This window comes from Gymnodraco acuticeps, unplaced genomic scaffold, assembly GCF_902827175.1.
Source record: "Gymnodraco acuticeps unplaced genomic scaffold, fGymAcu1.1, whole genome shotgun sequence".
In the NCBI taxonomy this organism is placed as follows: Eukaryota; Metazoa; Chordata; class Actinopteri; order Perciformes; family Bathydraconidae; genus Gymnodraco; species Gymnodraco acuticeps.
In genome coordinates, this window is record NW_022990423.1 from 506,681 (window position 1) to 529,132 (window position 22,452).

Below are 22,452 nucleotides of genomic sequence, written 5' to 3' on the forward strand. Positions count from 1 at the left end.
GGAGGAAAGACCACTAGTATGCCTTAATGATGGACATGGCACAAGAGTAAATGTTCACAGGGGGAAAGTCTCATGCCTGGATCTGACATTAGTGTCAAACCGTTTGGTTCATAAATGCGAATGGTTTGTTTTGAATAACTCCACTGTAGGAAGTGACCATTATCCAGTGCTTACTAAAATGAATAATAATGTATATATGCAGGAAGGAGGTGTGATAACCAGGTGGTGCTTTGCTAAAGCTGATTGGGCGAAATGTAGGATATGGTGTGAGGAGTCGGTACACCTGCTAACATCAGAGGGAAGCATGGAGGTCATTACAAGCCACATAACACAACATATACTATAGAAGGCAGGTATGTTAGGAAGGACACATGAAAGAGAACATGGAGAGAATGTTGTTCTACCATTGGCCGAGGAGTAACATTAGGTGATGTCTGGTCCATGTTTAAGCAGATGAGTGGGAAAAGGAAATCCATTAAAATGCCAGCTTTGGTTGATGGGGAGAGGCTGGCAGTGACAGATAAAGAGAAGGCAGGTATGTTAGGAAGGACACTTGCAGCAGTACATAGTGGGGAGCATCGCAGTGATATCCATAGGCAGCAAAAACAGCAGTTACTAGCAGAGAATGAAAAGGTGAAGGAGAAGAGACAGGATAATAGGTCAGCTCTGGATGTGGAATTAGTAAGAGTGAGTAATGACGTGGGAAAAACATTGAAAATGAAAGAGATAATGGCAATAGTGTACTTTGACATTGAAAAGGCGTATGACTGTGTGCATTTATTCACCTGTGACTCTGCAGCTCACCTGTGACTCTCTGCAGCTCACCTGTGACTCTCTGCAGCTCACCTGTGACTCTCCGCGGCTCACCTGTGACTCTCACCTGTGACTCTCACCGGTGACTCTCTGCAGCTCACCGGTGACTCTCCGCGGCTCACCTGTGACTCTCACCGGTGACTCTCTGCAGCTCACCGGTGACTCTCTGCAGCTCACCTGTGACTCTCCGCGGCTCACCTGTGACTCTCACCTGTGACTCTCACCGGTGACTCTCTGCAGCTCACCTGTGACTCTCCGCGGCTCACCTGTGACTCTCACCTTTGACTCTCACCGGTGACTCTCTGCAGCTCACCGGTGACTCTCTGCAGCTCACCTGTGACTCTCTGCAGCTCACCTGTGACTCTCTGCGGCAAACCTGTGACTTTCACCTGTGACTCTCACCTGTGACTCTCTTGCAGCTCACCTGTGACTCTCTGCAGCTCACCTGTGACTCTCCGCGGCTTCACCTGTGACTCTCACCTGTGACTCTCACCGGTGACTCTCTGCAGCTCACCGGTGACTCTCTGCAGCTCACCTGTGACTCTCTGCAGCTCACCTGTGACTCTCACCTGTGACTCTCACCTGTGACTCTTACCTGTGACTCTCACCTGTGACTCTCTGCAGCTCACCTGTGACTCTCTGCAGCTCACCTGTGACTCTCACCTGTGACTCTCACCTGTGACTCAACTGTGACTCTCACCTGTGGACTCTCTGCAGCTCACCTGTGACTCTCACCTGTGACTCTCTGCGGCTTACCTGTGACTCTCAACTGTGACTCTCTGCGGCTCACCTGTGACTCTCACCTGTGACTCTCTGCGGCTCACCTGTGACTCTCACCTGTGACTCTCTTTAGCTCACCTGTGACTCTCTGCGGCTCACCTGTGACTCTCACCTGTGACTCTCTGCGGCTCACCTGTGACTCTCACCTGTGACTCTCTGCAGCTCACCTGTGACTCTCCGCGGCTCACCTGTGACTCTCACCTGTGACTCTCTGCAGCTCACCTGTGACTCTCTGCGGCTCACCTGTGACTCTCACCTGTGACTCTCACCTGTGACTCTCTGCGGCTCACCTGTGACTCTCTGCAGCTCACCTGTGACTCTCTGCAGCTCACCTGTGACTCTGCGGCTCACCTGTTGACTCTCACCTGTGACCTCTCTGCGGCTCACCTGTGACTCTCTGCAGCTCACCTGTGACTCTCTGCGGCTCACCTGTGACTCTCACCTGTGACTCTCTGCAGCTCACCTGTGACTCTCTGCGGCTCACCTTTGACTCTCACCATGTGACTCTCATCTGTGACTCTCTGCGGCTCACCTGTGACTCTCACCTGTGACTCTCTGCAGCTCACTTGTGACTCTCTGCGGCTACTGACTCTCACTTGTGACTCTCACTGTGACTCTCACCTGGTGACTGTGAATCTCACCTGTGACTCTCACCTGTGACTCTCACCTGTGACTCTCACCCTGTGACTCTCACTTCCCTGTGACTACTCTGCAGCTCACCTGTGACTCTCTGCAGCTCACCTGTGACCTCTCACCTGTGACTCTCACCTGTGACTCTCTGCGGCTCACCTGGGACTCTCTGCGGCTCACTGTGACTCTCTGCGGCTCACCTGTGACTCTCTGCAGCTCACCTGTGAACTCTCTGCAGCTCACCTGTGACTCTCCGCGGCCTCACCGTTGACTCTCACCTGTGACTCTCACCGGTGACTCTCTTGCAGCTCACGGTGACTCTCTGCAGCTCACCGGTGACTCTCCGCGGCTCACCTGTGACTCTCTGCAGCTCACCTGTGACTCTCCGCGGCTCACCTGTGACTCTCACCTGTGACTCTCACCTGTGACTCTCTGCAGCTCACCTGTGACTCTCACCTGTGACTCTCACCTGTGACTCTCTGCAGCTCACCTGAGAATCTCACCTGTGACTCTCACCTGTGACTCTCTGCGGCTCACCTGTGACTCTCTGCGGATCACCTGTGACTCTCACCTGTGACTCTCACCTGTGACTCTCTGCGGCTCACCTGTGACTCTCTGCGGCTCACCTGTGACTCTCACCTGTGACTCTCACCGGTGACTCTCTGCAGCTCACCGGTGACTCTCTGCAGCTCACCTGTGACTCTCTGCGGCTCACCTGTGACTCTCACCTGTGACTCTCACCTGTGACTCTCTGCGGCTCACCTGTGACTCTCTGCAGCTCACCTGTGACTCTCTGCAGCTCACCTGTGACTCTGCGGCTCACCTGTGACTCTCACCTGTGACTCTCTGCGGCTCACCTGTGACTCTCTGCAGCTCACCTGTGACTCTCTGCGGCTCACCTGTGACTCTCACATGTGACTCTCACCTGTGACTCTCACCTGTGACTCTCACCTGTGACTCTCACCTGTGTCTCTCACCTGTTACTCTCTGCGGCTCACCTGTGACTCTCACCTGTGACTCTCTGCGGCTCACCTGTGACTCTCTGCAGCTCACCTGTGACTCTCTGCAGCTTACCTGTGACTCTCTGCAGCTCACCTGTGACTCTCTGCAGCTCACCTGTGACTCTCCGCGGCTCACCTGTGACTCTCACCTGTGACTCTCACCGGTGACTCTCTGCAGGTCACCGGTGACTCTCTGCAGCTCACCTGTGACTCTCCGCGGCTCACCTGTGACTCTCACCTTTGACTCTCACCGGTGACTCTCTGCAGCTCACCGGCTGACTCTCTGCAGCTCACCGGTGGACTCTCTGCAGCTCACCTGTGACTCTCACTTGTGACTCTCACCTGTGACTCTCTGCGGATCCCCTGTGACTCTCACCTGTGACTCTCTGCGGCTCACCTGTGACTCTCTGCGGCTCACCTGTGACTCTCACCTGTGACTCTCACCCGTGACTCTCTGCAGCTCACCGGTGACTCTCTGCAGCTCACCTGTGACTCTCCGCGGCTCACCTGTGACTCTCACCTGTGACTCTCACCGGTGACTCTCTGCAGCTCACCAGTGACTCTCTGCAGCTCACCGGTGACTCTCTGCAGCTCACCTGTGACTCTCTGCAGCTCACCTGTGACTCTCCGCGGCTCACCTGTGACTCTCACCTGTGACTCTCAACGGTGACTCTCTGCAGCTCACCGGTGACTCTCTGCAGCTCACCTGTGAATCTCTGCAGCTCACCTGTGACTCTCTGCGGCTCACCTGTGACTCTCACCTGTGACTCTCTGCAGCTCACCTGTGACTCTCTGCGGCTCACCTGTGACTCTCACCTGTGACTCTCACCTGTGACTCTCACCTGTGACTCTCACCTGTGACTCTCTGCCAGCGCACCTCTGACTCTCTGCGGCTCACCTGTGACTCTCACCTGTGACTCTGCGGCTCACCTGTGACTCTCTGCAGCTCACCTGTAACTCTCTGCGGCTCACCTGTGACTCTCACCTGTGACTCTCTGCGGCTCACCTGTGACTCTCACCTGTGACTCTCTGCAGCTCACCTGTGACTCTCACCTGTGACTCTCTACTACAAACAAACACCATGACTTTAAACAACCAAACATGACCACAAGGAAATGCAAACAGATTAAAAATATACTTCAAACAACCAAAAATAAACATCAAATGCAGGGACGCGGGAAGTCAGTCAGAGTTGGGGATGCGGGGTGGGGGTTGCGGGGGTGGGGGTGTGCGGGGAGCCTTTGCAACGGCGAAACTGTGGCGCTTTACACTACGTATTAAGCGCTTTTGAACAATCGGCATAATTGGTCGTATGGAGTGGAGGACTTGTTGAACAGACTCGTACCCTGCAATTTTGTTGTGTTTTGCAGCATATTATAAACATGTCATTCCCTTATCTTCAAATACCCCAGGTTGTGTAGTGATGTATTTGAGGTGTACTGTCCCACATCGCAGACCTGAAGTCGTGCAGTCAATGTATGCGAAGTGTACAGGACCTTGGTCTCTGAGTCTCAAAAAAGCCTTTCTCGCCTACCTGTCCACTTTGCATACCTGAGATCCTGCAGTCATTTCTCACAGATGGTGTGGCATATAGGGAGGTGCAATCTCCTGATGGTATAGACTGTATTATAGTGGACATCTGCAACCCTAGAAAACAAGATAACATTAGGATAATCAATGTATACAACCCATGTCCAAATCTAACCACTGATATATTTAAAGAAATAGCAGAATATAAACAGGAAGGAAGTTTGGTGTGGTGATTTCAATGCACACAACAGTCTATGGGGCAGCAACCATACAGACAGTAACGGAAACATAGTGGAAGAAATGCTGGAGGAAAGAACACTAGTATGCCTTAATGATGGACATGGCACAAGAGTAAATATTCACAGGGGGAAAGTCTCATGCCTGGATCTGACATTAGTGTCAAACTGTTTGGTTCATGTGAATGGTTTGTTTTGAATAACTCCACTGTAGGAAGTGACCATTATCCAGTGCTTACTAAAATGAATAATAATGTATATATGCAGGAAGGAGGTGTGATAACCAGGTGGTGCTTTGCTAATGCTGATTGGGGGAAATGTAGGATATGGTGTGAGGAGTCGGTACACCTGCTAACATCAGAGGGAAGCATAGAGGTCATTACAAGCCACATAACACAACATATACTATAGAAGGCAGGTTTGTTAGGAAGGACACTTGCAGCAGTAAATAGCGGGGTGGGGGTGCGGGGTGCAGCTCACCTGTGACTCTCTGCGGCTCACCTGTGACTCTCTGCAGCTCACCTGAGACTCTCTGCAGCTCACCTGTGACTCTCACCTGTGACTCTCTGCGGCTCACCTGTGACTCTCTGCAGCTCACCTGTGACTCTCTGCAGCTCACCTGTGACTTTCTGCAGCTCACCTGTGACTCTCTGCGGCTCACCTGTGACTCTCTGCAGCTCACCTGTGACTCTCTGCAGCTCACCTGTGACTCTCTGCAGCTCACCTGTGACTCTCTGCAGCTCACCTGTGACTCTCACCTGTGACTCGCAGCGTCGAAACTGTGGCGCTTACACTGCGTTTGCGCTTCAGATGAGGCTCCCTCCGCAAAACGAGGCCCCACGCAGTCTGCGTGATCTGCGTGGAGGGAGGGTCCGGTATAATAACGCCACACTAAATGCAGTCATTTGGTCTTTAGCAACAGCTTGTGAGAGCAGCGCATTCAGCGGTGTTCGTTGTCATGCTGCCAGTTTGTTGACGGCCTGTGTATTGATGGGACTTCTCATGCTCCCTAAATGTTTCCTCTGCCTTTCGCCAGTTCTTAAACCGTGCTTTCACAAAACTCCCATCCCTGATCTTGCGCTGACGAGCTTCTTTTCTATAGCAGAGCAACAGAAGAAGCACACTGCATTATCACTTGCTCTTATAGTGAAGCTTTTTAGAGACTGCTTACACTAAAATGCTAACTCAAACATACTCAAAATAAAACTTTTGTATTGATTGGATTCGTGAACTTGTTGGCGTTGCAGTTACAACTCCCCCCAACAGGTGGGGTGCTGCAGCCCCCTCAGCACCCCCCTTCCCACGTCCATGATCAAATGACTAAAGAAACATCAGAGAGAAGCTGAATTACTGCAAGGAGAGGAGGAAGTACTAAAACATACACAAAGCAACCACTTAGAAAGCAAAAGGACTTAAAGGGGATCAAAACAGACTTACAACGATCACATTAATACAGAAAAGTGTTAAAAAGATGCAAAAGACTGAAAGTAGATTTGGTGACACAAACAAAGACACCCCCCCCTCGCTTGGACCTTAAAACAGGAACTTAATCTTTAAATTCACACAATTCAAGTTTTATATCTCTACAACTCCATCTTAGTGACAAAGTCTGTCCACTCCCAGAAACGTTGATCACTTCTCAGGAAAGAAGAGTAATGATGAGAAGGAAACAGACGTTGTGTCAGAGTGGAACATTTCCATGTTGCTGAGCAACAGACAGGAAGCAGGGGGCGGGTCTCAGACTCTGGACCTTCACACTCACATGTGTTAATATTTAATCCACTACAATAGGCTAGTTGCACGGGATGACGTATTTCCATTTCCGGTTCATTGAGCGTGCGCTTGTAAACTTCCGGTCTACGGTAGAGCGGTAGAGGGGGTGGTGGCAACACTGGACTGTGACTGGACGAGAGATGGCAGAGGGAAGTGACGAGGCAGGAAGTTAAGTTGAAGGAGGACACTCTGATAGTGAGTAAAAGAGAGTTTGTACTGTTTATGGCAGATATGATCAACTGTTCAGCGCAGACTACAAGCCGGAATGAAAGAATCTAAATAATTGTCGAATCAGCTGAAAAGTACCTTGATGTGAAAGGGATGCACTGGGGACACGTGAAAGATATCCTAAATGATGACGTCCAACAACCTCAGACATGGACTGGATCATCCTGATGGTGGTAATTGTACTGCAGTGGAATGCTAGAAGTTTAATTGCAAATGGACAAGAGTTAAAAAAATATATTGACAACCTGGGAGAGAAACCTAATGTTCTTTGTATTCAGGAAACATGGCTGAAAGCACAACTGGATTTTATTGTGAAGGGATATACTGCAGTTAGACGAGATAGGGACTCTGGCAGAGGGGGAGGAGTTGCAACATTCATACAGAGTGGGATAAGTTACAACGTTATGCATGTAAGTACAGATCATGAAGCAATAGTTATAAGGGTATGGAATGATAGAGGACCGATAGATATAGTAAATTATTAAAATCCATGTGGGAAATTAGATCAAAGTATATTAGAGGATGCTGGGGGTTCACTGCAAGACAAAGTAATATGGTGTGGGGGTTTTAATTCACATAGCTCGCTATGGGGAAGCAGTAGCATAGATGCAAATGGGGCAGTAGTTGAGGAATTTATAGATGACCTCGGGCTAGTGTGCATTAACACTGGAGAAGGAACACGATATAATTGCACGAAGAATATAGAAACAGTACTCGATCTGACATTTGTATCTAGTGCTTTAGCAGGTATAAGTACATGGAATGTGGTAAAGCATGCTACAGTGGGCAGCGATCATTATCCGGTAATGACTAACGATGGGACAAACATAAGGTTTGAAAAGGAAAAGAAAATTCCTAGATGGAAATCGGGAAAGGCTAATTGGGATGCCTTCCAAGTTGTAAGTACGAATAGATGTAAAACACTTCAAGAGGAAAATGATGATGATATAAATAAATGAAATGATGAGCTGGTTAAGGTTATCATTCATTCAGCTAAAGAAACAATTCCGGATAGTGCAGGAGTTAGGCGCACCAAGAGTGTACCCTGGTGGAATGGTGAATGTAGTAAATCCATTAAAGACAGGAATAAAGCATTCAGGCAACTCAAACAACTCCATTCTCAGGAAGCTTTGAATCAGGATAAAAGGGCCCAGGCTATAGTGAGGAGAACAATAAGAACGCAAAAACGCACTTTTTGGAGGCAATATTGCAATAGTATTAGAAGAGAAGTACAGCTTGCAGGTGTTTGGGGCATGATTAGGAGAATGGGGGGAAGTCGAAGGAATTATGAGTTGCCAGTTTTGAGCAGAGGGGACAAAATGGCTGTCACAAACGTAGGAAAGGCGGAACTTCTAGCTCAAACATTTAGGAAAGTTCATAGTTCAGATAACCTGACAGAGGAAGCCAGGCAGTGCAGAAATAATACACGAATGGAAAACACGAGAATATTGGATAGAGTAGAAGCGTTAGGAGATCAGTTGGACCTGCATTTTAGTATGTTTGAGTTGAGAAGAGCAATTATTAGTGCTCGCCAAACCACTCCTGGGAAAGATGGTGTTTGTTACAAAATGCTGGAACACATGACAGATAACTCTCTAGTCATTGTGTTAAGGTTGTTTAATAGGGTGTGGGATTCTGGCCAACTTCCTTCAGAGTGGAAACAAGCGATAATAGTGCCCATCCTGAAGCCAGGGAAAGACCCTTCAGATCCATCTAGCTACAGGCCTATTGCCCTGACATCTCATTTATGCAAAATCATGGAGAGAATGGTTACAGAAAGGTTAACGTATATCTTAGAAAGTAAAGCTCTGTTGTCCCCATATCAAAGTGGGTTCCAAAGGGGTCGGAATACAATGGATTCTATATTGTGCTTAGAATCAGACATCAGGAAAGCACAGACCAACAAGGAAGTAGTGATTGCAGTCTTCTTTGATATTGAAAAGGCTTATGACATGCTCTGGAAGGAAGGTCTACTAATCAAGTTCAAATCATTGGGAATTGGTGGTAAAGCATATAATTGGGTTATGAATCTTTTACTGGACAGGAAAATACAAGTAAGTGTAGGAAAGAACTACCAGTATGGCGCATAGTCCAGAATTATTCTGCAAGATATCACTCAGACTCAACAATCATATTTACAGATGGCTCCAAAGATCCAGAGACAGGGCGTGCAGGGGCAGCAGTTTATATCCCAGTGAGTAATACACATATAAAGAAAAGGGCAACAGACCATGTGTCAGTATACACCACAGAGTTGTTGGCATTGGTACTGTCATTGAAATGGATAGAGGAGAAAGAAATACATAACAGTGTAATTCTATCTGACAGCTTTTCAGCATTATCGAGTATACGATCAGGCAGATCTTCATCTAGAATGGACATAATAAATGAAATGTTTCTAATTTTATATCAAATGCAAATCAAAGGCATAGCAACTCGTTTCATCTGGGTTCCTGCTCATGTTGGTCTGGAGGAAATGAACAGGTGGATATTTCTGGCCAAACAAACACTCAGAAGTTTGAACATAGACATAGAAGTTCCACTCAGCAAAGCGGAGGTTCAAACATTCATTCAGAAATATGCACAAACAACATGGCGAGATCATTGGGACCTTAGTGATACAGGAAGACATCTTTATAAAATGCAAAGGTATGTGGGGGATGGAAGGAAGGTGGGGTTTAAAAGAAGGGAGAAAAATGTAATTTCTCAGATGAGAATAGGTCATACAGGTCTCAATCATACATTAAGTATAATACAGGTCTCAATCATACAATAAGTATAATACAGGTCTCAATCATACATTAAGTATAATACAGGTCTCAATCATACATTAAGTATAATACAGGTCTTAATCATACATTAAGTATAATACCAACACATCCTCACTCCCAGGTCGGCCTATGTTGACGTTATGTCGGCTTTTTCCAACGCAAGGGAGGGGCCTTAGCGTCCATTTTCAACGCAAGGGGAGGGTCCTTAGCGTCCATTTTCAGCTTTCCGGGATGTCCATATGCTTCTATGGACGCTCATGGAAGCACGGCGTTCGTTTGTGTCGACTGCCCTTAAAGGCAATGTGAGCGTCCATTCTCATTGGATAACGGAGAATTGTACACCCGGAAGTAAGTATTCCCCTTACTGTCGATTGATTTTACAGTGATATCTGCACTACTCATCGACTAAAAAACACCAGATTATCCTTGTTAATTACACAACATTGATTGGTTTATATTGTGTGCAATGCTTTTGTATTTTCCCCTTCGATTCGGAGAAACAAATGTTTTTTCGGAGTAAAGGATGGCAGAAGACACTACACTACCCAGAATCCCCAGCTATCGTTTGGACTACACCATGTGCTCTGTTTGACAAACCCCGTGATAGTCCTCAAGCTCTGTGATTGAAGAGTGTGCTCCGAGGGTTACGCCGAGCCTCGAACAGCACTTGAAATGGGATGGAACCACGGCAGACTGTCCAAAACTGGATTTGAACGGGTCCACCGCGTCCCCCCTCCCCCACCCTGTCCCCAGAACTACAAATGCTGGCTATTCTGTTTCGCAACATGTTCTGTATCTATGGCACGTCTCTACTGGGAGTTGTAGTTTTAAAAGACTTTTTCGTATTTCCCATAATAAGAAGTTGCCAGTATTAAACTGTGTACATCCCTGGAGGTTTAGGGGATAAGAAACACTCACATTTAAAACATATAATTAATAAATGGGTGAAAATTGCTTGTGCCCATAATGGGCAGCATTAATATATATATATATATACACACATGCCAGCTAAGGTCAGAAGAGCTTTATTTAACAGCTGGTCTTATGTTTGTGACCCCTGTTGTTAATTGATAACATTACATTACATTACATTAATTGATAAGCCTGAAACATGCACTTGTTAAGGTTCAGAGGCACATTTTGCAAATATGGCAGTATAGCCATCGATCAGCTTAAGATAAGATATACTTTATTGATCTCAAGTTGGAACATTTGCGTTACATCAGCATGTGTAACAGTTAAATATTGCAGTGGTGTTATTGTAACTCATTTAGTATAATCACACAAATTCTGTGTTTTATATTCAACAATTCTGTGTTCTTTATTTATTGATTGTTCAATACCTGACAAGGTCGGAGATGAAATATCTACATACATCTCATAAGAGTATAATACATGATGTATAATATCAGTTAAAATAAGTGCTTCAACATAGTTAACATTGCTGGAGGTATGCACAAATATTGATAGATGTCTTGTAATGCACTATTGAGGAACCTGCGACCCAAGTTTTTCATTCAATGCAGAACTACACCATAGTTGTGTAGGCCTATATGATATGTCAATAAACCTTAGAAAATCTTGAAATCTTGAAAGGGATGTGCAAAAATAGTCATTATATACAGTCTTTAATTAACTATTAGTAGAGAATAACGAGTAATTAATATACTTTATAGGGATCCTATTAATATCTAATAATAAAAATAATGAAATTCAATAACATGCTTTAACCACTAGGTGTCCCTTTATATCAGCTGTGCACCTTTATGGTGTAAATACAGCCTATCTACCAATTGGATCAAATATAAAAGTCAGCCGAATTAGTGTTGATACTGCAAGGAGACGTATTGTGTGAAAAGAAATGTAAGATGTTGTTTAATGGCTGATATATTTATGATCCACGTCACGTTTTCAGTTCCTCATGTTTGTCTAGAAGTCTTCTCATCAGGGCTATATAAATACAGAACTACGGCAGATATGTAATATTTAATGCAGCCGAACCGTGTATTACAATGCCGTTATGTGATGACTTCCAAAGAGAAAAGCAAGCACACTCGGAATAAAGTATTATTGTATTTTTTTTTTAAATGTTTTCGGTCTGTTTTCCGTTATTGTTAATGACGATGTGCTGATGAAATGTGGAGACTGAATTGCACAGGGGAAAATAACGTCGTAGGCCATCTTTAGATGCGGATTTTGTTAAACTAATATGTTTTCGCTGTGGACCAACACTATACATTGACGGGGAAGGGGGGGTGGTGGGGGTGGTAGCAATAAAGATAACACCATTAAACAGTTACACAACATAACAGAAATAATATCGATAGCAGCGTCCCTAGCAACCACCTTGGTAACAATGAAAACGTTATGGACGCAATTTCCTGAAGTAATCTTCGTAATAACTAGCAAACTAAAGATCATGTACATCCACTGCACACATAATCTGAAATAACAACTCATATTTCTCGCATCAAATGACATCAAAACGCATTTTAATGGCCAAACTAACTTTAAAATAGGCATTTTCCATCGAGAATAAAACGAAGTTCGGCCATGTTTTTTTTTTCTTCAGGGAGAAATTTGAAGATCACGTGACGTCAAACAGAGCACATGGTGTAGTCCAAACGATAGCTGGGGATTCTGGGTAGTGTAGTGTCTTCTGCCATACTTTACTCCGAAAACATATTTGTTTCTCCGAATCGAAGGGGAAAAATACAAAAGTATTGCACACAATTTAAACCAATCAATGTTGTGTAATTAACAAGGATAATCTGGTGTTTTTTAGTCGATGAGTAGTGCAGATATCACTGTAAAATCAATCGACAGTAAGGGGAATACTTACTTCCGGGTGTACAATTCTCCGTTATCCAATGAGAATGGACGCTCACATTGCCTTTAAGGGCAGTCGACACAAACGAACGCCGTACTTCCATGAGCGTCCATAGAAGCATATGGACATCCCGGAAAGCTGAAAATGGACGCTAAGGGCCCCCCCCCTTGCGTTGGAAAAAGCCGACAGGGGACTTGACATAACGTCAACATAGGCCGACCTGGGAGTGAGGATGTGTTGCTCAAACTACCTAGTTATAAATATGTTTATTTTTACTGTCGGCCGGGTCACTCATTACTGGATCAGCTGCTGCATGAAACAGACACTGGCGCTGTCCGAAGAGAGGGAGGAAAAAGAGAGGCTCCGTGTAGGCTATTTTATTATTATATTATATAGATTCGTTATTCATTTGTTTTAAAGCTCAATAAATAACAAAGAAGACCTTTGACCGGCATTTTTATAATTTTGCCCGAAGATTTAAACTTTAATACACATTGACTGGCAAACAACTCTGCCCGGTTCCCTCGGCCCCCACTGCGGAGAATAAACAGAAGGGCAACCATGACAACCATGCTTCTTCGCTGCTTTTGTGGAGGATGTTACAGCGCCACGTACAGGCTCCTGCTTATGTACTGCAGCTTCTCCAGCGGTTGGAGCTAAACGGAGCGGTCTCGTGTGGGCAGACACTATCCAGATAACTATTGCGTGTGGACGGAAGCTTGTTTGCGATTGCGTTAATCCTATGCGTTTAGCCGTTTTCGTCCTCGTGTGGCCGGGGTCTCAGTCTCTCATTTACCCGGCTCCTGATTAGGACACATCCTGGGGATTGTGTTTACAAACATTGACCAGACCGTTCACCAGCCCCCACCCCCTATGTTGCCTATGCTGTCCTGTGTTGCAAACTCTTTGTTTAAAACGAATTGGCCATCGGAATGTGTGGAGGAATTCTCCCAAGGGTCACATTCCACAGCTCTCCCCCCCCCCCCCCCCCACCCCCCCCCACTCCTGTGATCTCCCATCCCCCAGTCTGTAGGTTTGTGTTTGCATATGTCTATGCCGTAATTCATACTGGTCCTCTCACGCACATACATTCTCCTTACAGTATACATACATAGGCAATATGAGTCCGTGTATCTACAGACCATTTGTTTTTCTTTATTAAAAAAGTAAACGGAAGAGCGTCTGAGAGGCGTTTTTGCCCTTTTGCTTTTTACCTTACTAAATGGTCTAATGGTCAGTGGAGCGAGGGGGGAGGCCCGCGAAACTCGCGGAAGTGATTTCAAAACAAAAAGCACTCGTTTGCTTGGAACAAAGAAAACGGCCAAGACACACATTGAGTCCAGAAAATGAATGTTATTAAGGGCTGTAAATATAATAAGCCTGTGTCTAAAATTGACAACAGGCTTATTATATTTACATATATGATGAATTGGAAATGGGGGACCCTGATGTAAACAAGACGAAAGTATTTCTCTGGTCTGCATCCCCTTAACAATTGTATGTTTTGAGCTGTACTGTACTGTACCCAATATACAAGCTGTTAATACACTTTTCAATCAATCAAACAGCCCTTAAGATACACTTTTGTGTTTAACAGCTGACCACTACCATGACATAGGCTACTTTGTTTTAGTAGATTTCGCATGAGAGCAAAATGTATAAATATGAGCATTACATTATATGAATATGAGAACAAAATGCATGAATGTGTGAGTGACAATATATGAATGTGTGCATTGAAATATGATAATATGAGAGCAAAATGTATGAATGTGTGAGTATATATACGTGTGAGAGTGAAAATATATGTATGTAAAAGGAGAATATATGTGTGTAAGAGTGAAAATATGCTGCATTTTGAATGTCCGATAGTCCACCATTTCCACCGGAAATATCAAACATTTAATAAAAGTGAAAAACAATGAACAAGACTTAACGTATTCATCATAATTCATTATATTGATTTCGTTTGGATGTAGGATTTTTGACTTTGTTTAGAGCAGTGATCTTCTACTATATGAACATTTTGGACCCAAAATAAAAAAAATACAACGTAAAAACAGATTTTGAAAATGATATTATTGTTCATATAGGTAACACAAACATACACAACGAAACCATTTAAAAGCTGGAAATATATACATGGGATGTCACTATGATAATGTGAAAGTTTGATTGAGGTAGCATGGGATTTCATTCTGATAAGGCAAAAGTGTTATTATAAATATAATACAAATATATATATACACATTATGTACAAAAATCTGTTTTTTCTGTCTTTATCTGTGCCGCGCTTCAAAGCGGTTTCTGTCAACTACGACACAGAGGGCAACATCACAGGTTCCTCCTCCTCCTCCTCCATGTCAAAAAACAAGCTTAAAACTTGACTCAGGTTCAGAGTTCTCTTCATCATAGTTGAATCTTCAAAACTCTAAATCTATCTAACTATATCTAAATTCTCAATGTTTGTCTGTCACTTTACTTCAATCACAGTCTCCCTTCGTCTCTCTTCGTCTCGTTTCGTATCACTCCGTTTACCTGATTACCTCACCCCCTCCTTGGTAAATACATCCTGTTGAGCAGAATCTACAGTTTCCAGTATTTTCCGTTTCGTAAAATGATCAAATACGGTGAAGATATTAAAATATGTGCTTCCATTATTCATACTTCTGAAATATATCTGTATTAACTTTATATCATCGTATGTCCGTGTTTATTTTTGTCTGTTTATTGGGTCTTTTTGCATGAAACAAAGACTGGCATATTGTTTCAAGCCAGTACTTTCGACAGAAATACACATATACATCCTGTTGAGCAGGATCTACAGTTTCCAGTATTTTCCGTTTCGTAAAATGATCAAATACGGCGAAGATATTCAAATATGTGCTTCCATTTTTCATACTTTTGAAATGTATTAACTTTATATCATCGTATCTCCGTGTTTACTGGGTCTTTTTGCATGAAACAAAGACTGGGATATAGTTTCAAGCCAGTACTTTCGACAGAAACACACGGCAATGTTGTCCGGACTGTTGTTTTTATGCAGCACAGGTCATGTGATCTGATCACGCCGGCGTGACGGTCGACTCCAAAGGGTTAATATTAAATACATATAAGTATTTTTACAACTTGTATTTAGAAATACTCTGTTGTAATTATTGATGCATAAATGTGTTCATCCATTCAATGTGGCATCTGCTATAATGGGGTTAATGTATGATATTACTTAATAATACAATACATTATAATATATGATGTGATAATTATATTTTAGTTTTATTCATTTCTTATTTCATAGTTTCTCATTATTATAATTGTTATCGCTCATCTTATTTTAGATTTTATTAATCTGTGTGAATCTGTGCTGTCCTGTTTTTCACTCTCACCCTGTTGCTGTTTGAACTACTGAATTTCCCCACGGGATTAATAAAGTCCATCTTATCTTATCTTAATGTATAAGTTGATTTACTTCAATCTACTGTACTGTGTAAAAACACCCCAACAATATTACAAGAAATATACTGCATAAAGCAAACTATATACTTTATTTGATCTAAAATATTGATGTTTTTTCATTATAGTAGCTTGTGAAAACCATACAGTAACAAATAAGTGATTAAATGCTACAGTATTCAGCAAACACAACTGCAGAGCTGCAAACTTTGCAAACAGACTAAGTTCATCAACACCCAGTTGTCTTTGTGTATTTTGTGAATGAAGCGCCATCTCATGGTTAAATCCTGTAATTGAACAAATGGGGAAATTGGGCAACGCCCTCTAGCAATTTGGCAACACCCCCAGCCACTGGCATCCGCTGGGCTTTTGACTGGGACACACCCATCTGAGTCTGATCTGGAGTGCTCCATCTGTATATGCTAAAACCAAATGTTTCTAAAAGCATTGTCTAACACTACTGTACCATTTTCCAATTATGTGCCGTTTTCTCTGCATACTCTAATGGGGTTTTTATTGCCAAGCGCTTCAAGGCCACAGAGCTGATTTGGCAGACTATGTTGAGACTACTCCTCTTCACACAAAGTCTCACAAGAACTTCCCTATTCTGAGCTCAAGGACAGGTGTCTAATAACAATATGAGACCGTGTGAAGACAGATTTCTGAGCTTCCCGCCCTTTCCTGTATATAAGCTTTGCTATTGTATTACTACTGCGCACACTCCTGCAGACTATCCTATACTCTGTGAGACCTGTGTCTTTGTATTGTGTCTTTGTATTTGAAGCTTCAAATAAATAACCAGAAAGACAACTGTCTGTTTCACCATTTATTGTTGATCTTTCTGACTTGTGAATCTCCACAGTACTGGGTCTCAGATTTCCATCACACTATAGATCCTAGACATCCACTGGACGTGGATTCTAAGAGTACAATATACACTTCTCACTAGAAATCTAATCCAAAAGCATTTTAATGGCCAAACTATTCTACAATTTAGAATTTTCCAGAGAGGGTTATTTGTGAATAAACGGGAGCATATTGTTTCTTACACGACCACACTTTAAAACGTGGCTATGGGTCGTAATCTTAATCTTTAATCTGCTTAAACAATCGACCTATTTGGTCGTTTTTTGTAAGAGGGCAGGCTGGTCTGTTTTCAAGAGAATAGAATCAAACTGAAAACATCGTAGATATTGTGAAGTAAAAACTTCTTTGCAGCAATGTTGAGCGCATCATCAAATGAGGGAAACTGGATTCGCCTGTCAATACACTGATATTTATTGAGAGACAGACAATTACATACGGCCGGGAGATCATCCTAGTTTCACACTGTCCTTGTGCTCCACCAAGGTAATCTCTGCCCCAAAAGACACAAAACATCTAACCAACACGAGGAGAGGCGGGCTCCCAGAAAGCCCGCGTATAATCAATAGCCGATGCGAGACAATGGTCTGCTTGTCTCAAAGAGATGCTGCCAGGTCAACCCCCCACGGACATAGGAGAAGCGTTTGACCTGTGACCTCAACCTATAGAGGAGTCTCTGACTGACTACAAGCAGATGTTTGCAGTATCACAGATTCTATAAAACAATAAGAAACTCTATAAACAGATCAGATGAAAATATTCTCTTACAGATATGTTCTAGATACATGAAGCAGATTAATGAACAGTGAAACTCGCTCATGGACTTTAAGGTGAATACTTTAAGAAAAGGTTTTCCCACACTCTTTGTAAGAGCCATTTTATGGGTGTTGTTGGTGTTTCAGTTTACCTTATTTATATGAATAGTGCAATATCAGGGTATATGCAGGAATCCTGAAGTCACATTTAATACCTTTTAAGACCTCATCGCAACTTGGAGTTCTAACCGGTTACCTTGGCGACCCTTTACCTCACAACTAAACAGAGTGCAGACAGACTACTGAAGCCTCCTCTCCACATGAACTTCAACCTCTCTGTTTAGGTCAGGTTTAATGCAGTATGCTGCTTTGTTGCTTCTGTACTCTGTGCTCTTTCATTCACCTTGAGGGGGTTTCCCGACATGTTGTTTCAGTAAATTAAAGGCTGTTTCATGTTGTCGTTGCTGTGGACTTTCTTAATACCTTGGAAAATGCCGTCTAATACTTTTTAATAGCCTTAATTTTCGCTAAATTGATTTATCAACTTTTAATACTTTTTAAGACCCCGCGGATACCCTGAATGTTATTTTGAACACTTGGTGGTGGGGTGTATAAAAGGGGTCATAGGTGACAGGAGAGGAAGTGGACACAGGAGGAAGAGCATACCGATTCTACCAGACGGCCAGCCCAGACGATGCTCATACTACAACTATTGACACAGTGTACTTAAACCTTGGTATGTAAAGCAATGAAACAGCGCGCTAACGGCAGACGGACAGAAAACAAAACTTAAAGGAACAGTGAACATTATGCCTGTCAATTCTGACGTTACGTCAACAGATGGCGTTGTTCTCACAGAATCAGCCCATGCAAAGACAGTGTTAAATTAAGCGAAATGAGGAATGGCTAAAATGCATGATCTGTTTGGTATTTTGACAAATAAAAAGTATAAATATGCCTTATATAGTGTTGAGATCATAGTATGAAGTGAATACTTAAAACGAAAGTTAATTATAAATCATATATGATCAATCATATTCTTGTATAAACCCATATTGAGAATGCTTCTTGACGGTTTTTTAATATGTATGTATGCTTACAATTTTTTCTGTTGCTATGTGATAACTTTGCGTTTTGAAAAGAGGGTGTTGAGAGTTTTCATAGTATGTTTAATACTTAAAACGAAAGTTAGTTATAATCAAATATAATCAATTATATTCTTGTATAACCCACAATGAAAAGACTTCATATTTTAGGTTTTTCTATAGTTACAGTATAAACAAAACCAAGTGGTTTGTTAAGTTGAGTGTACAGCCTAAAAAGAGTTATGGGTGTTTCTGATAAGAGAGTAGGCCGTTTTCTCCCTCTCCTCTGACAGCAGTTCACAGGGAGGGGGGCTCCAGGCTTAAGGAGAAACACATTAGAGGCCTCAAAAAGGGGTCATGTCCTTTTTACACTAACATAGGAAGGTGTGTCTTATGCCATAAGCTATGGAACATGTCGGGTCATGTCCAGCCCTGTACAGTAGAAGCCATGCCCAGTTTTCCACAAATTGGGTGTGGAGGAGGCGTTTTGGGATTTTTCCATCGGGGTTTTGTGCATAAAGACAGGGGTTGAGAGTGAAAGCTTCAGAGCTGGGTTAATAGCTCTCGGTAAGGTCCTCTCACACGTGGTAAATATCTCTCGAATTTCTTGGTTGTTGGCTGAGTGGAATGATTTGATGAGAGATGCGTTTGTGAATATTATAACCCGCCACCTGTGAGGAAATCTTCCTCCGAATTAATGCGGATAGGAATGGGTTTTTGAATGTTATACCCGCCGTCTGTGTCGGAAAAAAGGTATGAAACTGATGTGAATTCATTTGGTGAATGAAAAGTTGAATGCGCTTTTTATTGTCACCGGTCTTTTTATGAGGAAATACCTCTAAATTCTATCGGGAGATTTTAAAATGTCACAACTGAATTGGGCAGTTGAAATTAAACATTTTGGTAATACATGTAAGACTGTGAATTAAAGTTTCATATTTGAACATGATCACAGCACCATTTATTTTTAGTATGATTATAATGTTGTAAAGAGAGAAGGTAAAAACCCTTTATTATTTTGGACCTATTTTTCTTCAAATAAACTGATCCCACCTTTTGGACTGGGATAACTTAAAAGACACCTGTGCTCTCCTCTCCTGCTTCAAAGGTAAGACTGCACCCTGCCACTCACACTTAGGTAGGAGCACACTCCATTTACTGATATCAAAATCCTTCGGGATCCCTTAAACAGATTCAGAGAGTTGTCTGAATTGAAACAGCAGTTAATTGAACCTGGTTCTTCGGGGGGTTAGGAAGAGGTGAGATCTTGCTGACGTTGATGGATCTGAGCAAAGCAGCAAACTTACATAGACTCAATAACTTCGGTCAGGTCAATTAGTAGGTCGGAGTAATTTACCGGAATAAATTATCAGGACCTCGCCAACTCTAAACAATAGGTATGGTCCTACACTATATTATTCAAATATAGCATGATAGGTCCACTTTAAAAGGAACAGTGAACATTATGCCTGTCAATTCTGACGTTACGTCAACAGATGGCGCTGTTGGGATGGGATCTGTAATGGAAAAAAGGATTACCCAACACAAGGCCAATAGATGGGAATTGTTTATTGTAAACTGTGAAAAAAACAATATATGCTTAAATGCGGCACCTACACTCTTAAACCCACTATGGTTTTTCTCCTGAGTGGACACGAAGATGTCTTTTGAGATTACTTGATGTAGTGAACGTTTTCCCACACTCTTCACACCAGTAAGGTTTTTCTCCAGTATGAATACGGTGATGTGATACTAGAGCAGTTGATTGAGTGAAAGTTTTCCCACACTCTTCACAGCTGTAAGGTTTTTCTCCAGTATGAATACGGTGATGTGATTCTAGAGCACTTGATGTAGTGAACGTTTTCCCACACTCTTCACACCAGTACGGTTTTTCTCCAGTGTGAATACGGTGATGTGTTTTGAGATCACCTGATTGAGTGAAAGTTGTCCCACACTCTTCACAGCTGTAAGGTTTTTCTCCAGTATGAATACGTTGATGTGTTTTGAGATCACCTGATTGAGTGAAAGTTGTCCCACACTCTTCACAGCTGTAAGGTTTTTCTCCAGTATGAATACGTTGATGTGTTTTGAGATTACCTGATGTAGTGAAAGTTGTCCCACACTCTTCACAGCTGTAAGGTTTTTCTCCAGTATGAATACGTTGATGTGTTTTGAGATCACCTGATTGAGTGAAAGTTGTCCCACACTCTTCACAGCTGTAAGGTTTTTCTCCAGAATGAATACGTTGATGTATTTTGAGATGACCCGATTGAGTGAAAGTTGTCCCACACTCTTCACAGCTGTACGGTTTTTCTCCGGTATGAATACGTTGATGTGTTTTGAGATCACCTGATTGAGTGAAAGTTGTCCCACACTCTTCACAGCTGTAAGGTTTTTCTCCAGTATGAATACGTTGATGTATTTTGAGATGACCTGATCTAGTGAAAGTTGTCCCACACTCTTCACAGCTGTAAGGTTTTTCTCCAGTATGAATACGTTGATGTATTTTGAGATTACCTGATTGAGTGAAAGTTGTCCCACACTCTTCACAGCTGTACGGTTTTTGTCCTGTGTGAATAAGCAGGTGGCTCTTTAAAGTTCCAGATGCTGTAAAGGATTTGTCACATTGCTGACAGCTGTGACGTCTCTCTCTTCCTTTCGGTTTCTAGAACAGACGGACAGAGAAAGAAAGAAAGTCAATCTAAAAAGCATAAATACACAAGTTAACACAATAAAAACTCACTTAATATAAACCTTGAGTTAACAAAAAACTACTTATCAACTGTTTGTGTTTATTATATTTGATACAGTAATACAGCAATATTCTATCCAAAGTATATACCAGAGGTGGGGGACTCGAGTCACATGACTTGACTCGAGTCACATGACTTGACTTGCCTATTTTTTGACTAACATTGATAAAAGACTCGACTTGACTTTGACTTGGTATTCATGACTTGAGATTTAGGCTTGAAACAGATGACTCGAAAGGACTTGACTTTTTAAAATAGAATATTTGCATTTGTTTTTGTATTGTACGAAGCACCTAGAGGGCAATGAAAGAAAGGAAAGAGAGAGAAAGTCTCTCATTCGCAGGAGAAAGTAGGAAGTGGAGCGCACAGGAGACAGCCGTTTCATTGCAGACTGTTATGTTTATGTGGGGAAATACATACATTATTTGAGATAGATTTCAAACTCGGACTTCATTTTAGGGACATTTCGGCCAGGGGTGTAGAGTTATTTGTTCAAGCACCGGATCGGCAAAACAGGCGAGTCTGTGAACCAGTCTGCCTTGACCTATGTATTCATGTCTGTGACTCTCTGCTGCCCACAGCTGCTTCATAGAAGAAAAACCTCCTTCACTTCATGAAATCTCTGCAGCACCAGGAGGCAGTAACGTGTAACTCAGCAGAATCTGAGAAGAGCAGCACCAGCTGCAAAGAGCTGTGCCTTCACTAAGTTTACCTTCATTAGAACAGCTAACGAGCGACCGCAGGCTGCTACGTTTTAACCCCCACACACACACACAATTATTCCCCCTATTACCTGTTTTATGATTTCAGAGCCCCACTTTCCATTGTTGTTAATATTGAAAATAAAACTCTAGTTTCATAACCACTGTCTTTTAACTGATTTAAACTGGGGTTATTCATCAGGATTTCGTAGGACTTGACTTGCTTGACTCTCACCCCAGTAACTTGAG

General features: G+C 42.9%; 1 pseudogene; it reads right to left on the minus strand.

The window, feature by feature from the left end:
* Positions 1-22,452, minus strand: part of LOC117551909 — a 430,097-nt pseudogene that overhangs the window by 402,724 nt on the left and 4,921 nt on the right.